The sequence below is a fragment of the Vombatus ursinus genome, unplaced genomic scaffold, assembly GCF_900497805.2.
Source record: "Vombatus ursinus unplaced genomic scaffold, bare-nosed wombat genome assembly UNPS02014779.1, whole genome shotgun sequence".
NCBI lineage: Eukaryota > Metazoa > Chordata > Mammalia > Diprotodontia > Vombatidae > Vombatus > Vombatus ursinus.
Genome location: NW_020954557.1, coordinates 17,422,634 through 17,429,818, shown reverse-complemented (window position 1 = coordinate 17,429,818; position 7,185 = coordinate 17,422,634).

The following is a 7,185-nucleotide window of genomic DNA, read 5'->3' as shown; positions in this document are numbered from 1 at the left end:
TAAGGCTTGTTTCTGTATAGTTGTTCGCATGTTGTCTCTCCACTAGATTTTGAGCTCCTTGATAGCAGGGACTATCTTTGCCTTTCTCTGGATTCCCAGTTATTAGCACAATGTCTGGAACATATTAAACATTTAATAAGTGTGTAATGATTCAATGAATGAATAAAACAAAAATGAGCATATAAATAAAAATAACTATATAAACTGTGCAGTTGCATCCTGAAGAGTGGCAGAAAAAAAAGTATATCAGGAGTTACATATTTTTTAGATGATCTACTGATAACAATTGAACTCAGTAATATAAATACGAGGTTTTTGTCCAATTACCAAGAATCATACTGGAAGAAGTTAACTATACTTAAACTTACACTCTTCGCGCATAAAATCATATTCTTAATGTTTCAGATAAAATCACTGGTTTATAGAGAAATTTAATCAATATAAACATTCATCCAAAAATGGTCAAAAAGGCATGGAAACATCTTACCAAAAAATTACTTGATATCCCTGTAAAGCACAGACATATAAGCTAAGTACAACTCAAGTTGAGAATAATAGCTTCTTTGTAAGATTTTATAGAGGAGACTGAAAGAAGGTCATAAGTAGTATCTCAGAGAACATCAATAAACATTGTAGGGTAAACTGAATTTGCAAAAAACAAACAAACAGAAAAAAACTGACATGACATCTCTAAGCTAGATCAAAGATTTTAGATTGAAAAGAACTTAGAGGGCTTCGATCAACCTACCTGATTTTACAGATCAGAAAGTGAAACACTAGAGAAATTAAGTGGCTTTCCTTAGACTCCTATAGGCAGTAAATTGCAGATCAGAGATTCAAACCCAGGTTTTCTGAGTTCAAATCTATCCACTTTTCTACTGCATCACATCCCAAATATATATATAATGTACATATAATATATAATACATATATAATGTACATACATGCACATACATACACACAGAATAAATCTATGATGAGTGTGACTCAACTTTGAGGTACTATGATATCAATTTGTGATAAAAAGATGCCAAGAGAGTAGAAAATATCATCATCATTATTATTATTATTAAATGTATTACTAAAAAATGAGGACACATAAAAAACTATTGACCAGCATGTCAACTTCCTCTTTATGAGGAAAGGGGAAAGGAGTATTTGTAGCACTTATTATGTACTAGGCACTGAGCTAAGAACTTTTACAAATAGTATCTCATTTGTTCCTTACAATAATTTTGTAAGGTAGGTGCTATTATAATTATCCCTATTTTACAGTTGAAGAAACTGAGATAGAGGTTAAGATAAAAAGGGAATAAGTGTCTAAGGCAGGATTTGAGCTCAGGTTTTCCTGACTCTAGGCATAGAACTTTATCTACTTTATCACCTAACTGCCTTTGTACCTATGTACAAGTTCAAGAGATCTTTAATTTAATACACACACACACACACACACACACACATACACACACACACGTAAACACACACTAAAAGAGAATAAGTGATGTTCACATGCAATTTTCTGGTTATATTTTAACACAGAATTTTCTAAGAATTATAGAAGATATTTATTATTTGATTACAGAAAATAATTTAAATCAACACAGTAAAATAGTCTTAAAATCCCTCATTCAATAAGATGTTTCCCACCATCATACATGTTACTGTAACAGCTTTAACTACACAGCTAATTTTGACAAAACAAACACAACAACAAAACCTCTAAGTATGAACATCAAGGAGAATATAAAAAGGAAATAGATGATTGCCAAAAGTTCTCATCAGTGACTGGGAGGATATCCTACACAAACACTGAATACAGGAGGGATTTCCTATCCATGATGAGTTTCTCCTTATGCTTCTATGTGGATGGCTAATTGTATCAAACTTTAGAATACCAAAGGGCCTCCTTAATGAGCTTCATGATCTCACAAAAGTTGACCATGAGTTCATATGGAAACAAGTAGATGAAGAATAAATGTTGGCGAGATTATGGGATTAAGTCGGTTGGGTTGCCCACTGGTTATCAGTAAATAGATCTGATGCATCTAGTGCAGATAGATAATGAATTGAACAAATATTTGAATTGAAGGCATATTTCCATATCTGTTGCACACACAATTTCTTGACAAAATCACCAACTTTTTTGTCAGCAATATTCTCCTGATGATTTTATGGCCAAGAACCAAGGAGCACTGTGTTCAATCAGTTAACAGGAGTTTCTGTACCAGTTACCTTTACCTTCAAAGAATCAATAGTTTAACTCACCCTGTGGGTAGTGAAATTATCCAATAATTAGACTATGTCATATTACTGATGGTGGACTGCATGCAACACGAGGTTTAATATGTATCATCCATAATATGTGACTGTGAGAGAACAGAATGAAAGTCAGAAAGCTTGCATGTTCCACTGGCTTCCACATTTGCCAGTATGGTTGATCCTTCTCTCTAATCACAAAGAACAGTGTGGCCTTAGGAAATGCATGCTGAAAGACCTGGAGAATATATAGCTTTCCCCATCAATCCTCCCATGATAGGTCTTTATTTTCAAGATCTAGGGTGTTTTGAATAGCTGTATGGCAGGAAGCATGGTACAATGGAAAGGTCCCTGGATATTATTTTTTTTTTGTGACAAAGTTAGCTGGCTCAAGGGTCAGAACACATAAATTCAATTCCTGTCTTTGTATGATTTTAGGCAAGTAAGTTAACTTCTCTGATCTTCAGTTTCATCATCCATAAAATGATGAGGTTAGATTATATGACCTCTGAGGTCTATAACTAGGACTCTAGAATATTCCCATACATTTGCCAGTGGCATATTAGGATAATGAGGGAATTTTTTTTAAACAGGTCAGTCATTGAATAAGTAAGTCTTGCTCCCTCTTGGTGGGATGGAATGGAATCTCTTCTTAATTGTAGGTAAATATAGATTTGGTGACTGGACTTCTTGAACAGTGGGGTGGCAGAATTTTTCTTCCTAAGTAAGCTTTTGTGAGTCCAGAGTTCAACAGTGACAGTAAAAGAGTAAAGGGCTTTATAGGAGGAGGGCCATAGTCTTGCACTGACTATAATGCTAGATGGACTACATTTATTTCCAAAAGATTGTATTTAATGATAGAAAAAAAAATCATACCCTCTCCTTTCCCCTCTCCCTCCCCCAACACTGCTTTCAAGGAGTGACATGAATTTTAGGAACAACCAACAGGGGCTTCAGGAGAACCCACCATTAAAAAAACAAAACAAAAAAAAGGGTTAGATATCCCATTCTTGAAGCTATGTAGAACTGCCAAAGGAGCCACATGGAGAGTAATGCTTCACAGAGTCCTCTGGGCAATACATAAATCATTTAAAAACTCATGCCTGGCAGCATCACGTGGGAGCAGCAGCGAAAGTAACTATCTTTTCATAATTGTATGTTATTGTGCACCACAGCAAACTAATTGGTCCCACAAAGGTATATTTTTTCCCTAAAAGAGTTATTATGAGTTTTGTTTTCTTTTATTCATCAATATAATTGCCTTCTACCATTTTAGGAACTGTAGGCTTGGAATATGGAACATGGAATAACTCCCAGTCCATTTGGATAGAAGGAGCAAAGGCACTAAAGGAGTATTTTCTCTTAGTAGGGCTACCAGCCAAGAGAGTGAGAACATTCCCCAATGGGTAAATGTGCCCTATATACTACCAGACCATCTCTAAAACAAGAGATACATCCAAAATAGTTTCAGAAGCATAGAGAAAGGCCTCTAGTTAGTCACAAAGATCATTGGCAGATTCACAGAAGATAATAAAGGGATGGACTCAGCAAAAGGTTGATAAAGGTAAGGGGAAACACCAAGATCATGGATCTGTTGAACTTTTGAAAGATTGAAATATTCTTGGACCTGGGAGGGGGACAGAGAATTTCCCCATGGTATGGTTGCTGGTATGTGGCTACTGGAACTCACACAAAAGGAATTAATGAAGGTGGTTATGAGTTTTGTGTACATTAAGGTATCAGGACCTCAGAATGAAGCTTCTTAGGCTCACTGGTTCATAGATATTGAGCTAGAAAGGAGATAATAAAGCATGTTGTACAACAGCCCTATTTATAGTTTAGGAAACTGAGGCACAGAGAAATTAAGACTAAATTTGAACTCTTGTTTTCTGAAATTGAAAACATGACCTTCCCACCATTCCATGGTGTCTCTCATGGTGCTTCCTTTGGTATCTTAATCTAAGGATAACTTTTTAAGTGTTTTGATAAGTGAAACTTTAATGTTTTAAATAAAGGTAGAGGTAACTAGTTTCTTGATGCATAGTAGCTAGGGGAAGGAGGAAGCAAAGAAAAAAAAAACACCTGTCTCTGTTTATTAAACCCTACCATTCTAGGTCTAGTAGACTCTTATCCTTGAAAATCCATCTTCTTGATAGTCCAGTCAGTTGCATGTTTGTCTCTGTTCATAGGTTTCCTTCCACCTTGTGACAGACAGTAGAAAGAAATGAGGAAAATCACAATAAATCAAATGTAAAAAAATACATATATATCAAAAGAGTAAAATATCTGGAATTTGAATGGCTATGTACAGATTCTTTGCAATATGGAGTGTCAATGAGTCCTCTGAGAGAAATAAAACAGGAAAACAAACAGGCACTTTATTGTTGTAACATAAAAATTTCTCATGAGATGCTATCATTAGACAGATCATTACCAGCACTTTTTTTTCTTTTTCTTCTTGTCTCATAAAATAGAATTGGCATTTACTACATTGATGTCTTGCACAATAAACTATAAAATAAGAATTTATGACAGTGGCAGAAACCACATAAAATTTGTTTGTGGGGCTGAATATTACATATGGGCTCTAGAGACTAGTGAAGTTGGGTCTCAACAGAATTCTTTCATGCCAAAGAGAAGAACTGAGAACTAAGATATGACATCTTCATATGTACAGGAACACCTGTAAATACCTGTTAAGTTCATTAGCACATTTAGAAAGAGTCACAGAAAATGTAGTGATAAATGCAATGCAGTGTTGAATTAAGAATGTAAGCTCCTTGTGAGTAGGGGTTATTTCATTCAATATAATTTTGTCCCAGCACCTAGCACAAGGCCAAAAAGGTAGGAACACTTAATAAATACTTACTGCTTTATTGACTGACTTAGAGTCATGGTATATAGATTCAAACTTCTGCTTGCCTATGTGAATTTAGTGTTTTAGGCATCTGTGTCTCAGTTTCCTCATCTTCCAAATGAGGCTGAACTAGATAACTTCTAAGGTCCCTTCTAGACCTAAATCTATGATCCTATGAACACTGAATTTGTACAGATCTTGAGTAGAAACTACATTTTGACATTGGAAACACATTGAAATTTTCCAATATCGACTTTGGGTGTATTTATTTGCATGATCCTTTTGTTAAAACTCCATTTGCTTTTCCAAGTCACAGTGCTCTTTCTCTGAAATCAAAATAAAACAAATGCCAGGCAAAATGTGTCCCTTTAGGAAACATTTATCTTTCAAACATAGCCTTGGTTGGGAAATGAAGAAAGCATCCCCAACTCTGGGGTATTTTCTGTAGGTCTGTTGAGTGTTCCAATCATAGAAATTACAAATTAAGTTCCTCATCCAAGCTTTTTTATTGGTATACTGATGATGGCCCCTTTTAGATTTCCCTTAACTAAATTCTTCCTGTTAAAGAAATGCTTAGTCAAATGATAATGTCCCTGTGCAGTGAGCAGAGACCATCATAAATCATCCACTAGTAAAACAAACATTCCTCAGCAACCTTTCCATTTTAATTAATAATGAAGGAGAGAATTTCTCTCTGTGCCAAAGATATCATTGCTTTCCCACTGAGGCTATAAAGAACAATTTTGCAAGAGAAGGGGCTTTTTTGATGGAAAATAGTACCCTGTGCCATATTCAGTGGGTGTTCTACTTATCACTGGGAACATTATAAGATCAAAAATGTAGAGCCATAAAGGACTTTAATGCTCATTGTGTCCAATCCCTTCATGAAGAAACTGAAGCTGAGAGAGATCAAGTGACTTACCTAGGGTCACACAGCTATTAGGTATCTAAGGCAACTTTGAACCATGGTTGTCCTGACTTCAGGCCTAGACTATTCTACCCTAGGGCCTCTAGTCAAATAATTATCTTGAAATGTACACAAGATTCATTCCATGCATGAATCTTTATTGTGAGTATGTGGATGTGTGTAATGTAGACAGATAGTTCCATATGTAAATACAGATCTATATGCATATATAATAGTACAATAATATAGCATAATACATATAATTCAGTACTGTATATGCATACATATGTATATATGTACATATATACACTGCATGACATAGTGGAGAAAGAACCAATCTCAGACACAAGAAGAATTATTCTTTGACATGTGGTGACTATAACCTTGGTAAGGTCCTACCCTATCAGTGTACCAGGAAACTTTTTTAAAACTACAAGTTACAGAAGAATTGTGGATTTTCATCACTGGTAGAAAGCTTCTACACCACAAGAGTTTCTTATGTTGACAAAATGACAAAGTTCCAGACCCAAATTTACATATATGCATGTGCAGGCATGGGGCAGCTAAGAGGTACAGTGGATAGATTGCTGGGCCTGGAGTCAGGAAGACCTGGGTTCAAATCTGGCCTTAGACATTTAATATCTGTGTGACCCTGGGCAAGTTACTTAATCCTGTTTGCCTCAGTTTTCTCATCTGTAAAATTAGCTGGAGAAGAAAATGGCAAACCACTCCAGTATCTTTGCCAAGAAAACCCCAAATGATGTCACAAAGAATTGGACATGACTGAACGACAATAAAATATAAATGCCTACATGCATGTAGGTATGCATATATATGCATGTATACATAAATAAAATTACACAAAAATAAGTGTGTATATGCATACACATGTGCATATAAACAAATGTGCATATGTACACATATACATAGGGGTTATATATATATTTATATATATGTCAGAAATGAGAATAAGAAGTGAGAGTAAAAAATGTCATAGGCATCATCATTATGAAACAATCCCAAAGCAATTAAAGAAGTTTCACCTTTAATTATAGGTGTTCTGAGAGTGTCTTCAAGTACTACAATGTCCATTAAATATAATTTGGAAGATGCTAAGAATGATAATTAAAATGAGAAAACATAATGTAGAGGATATACACCTATT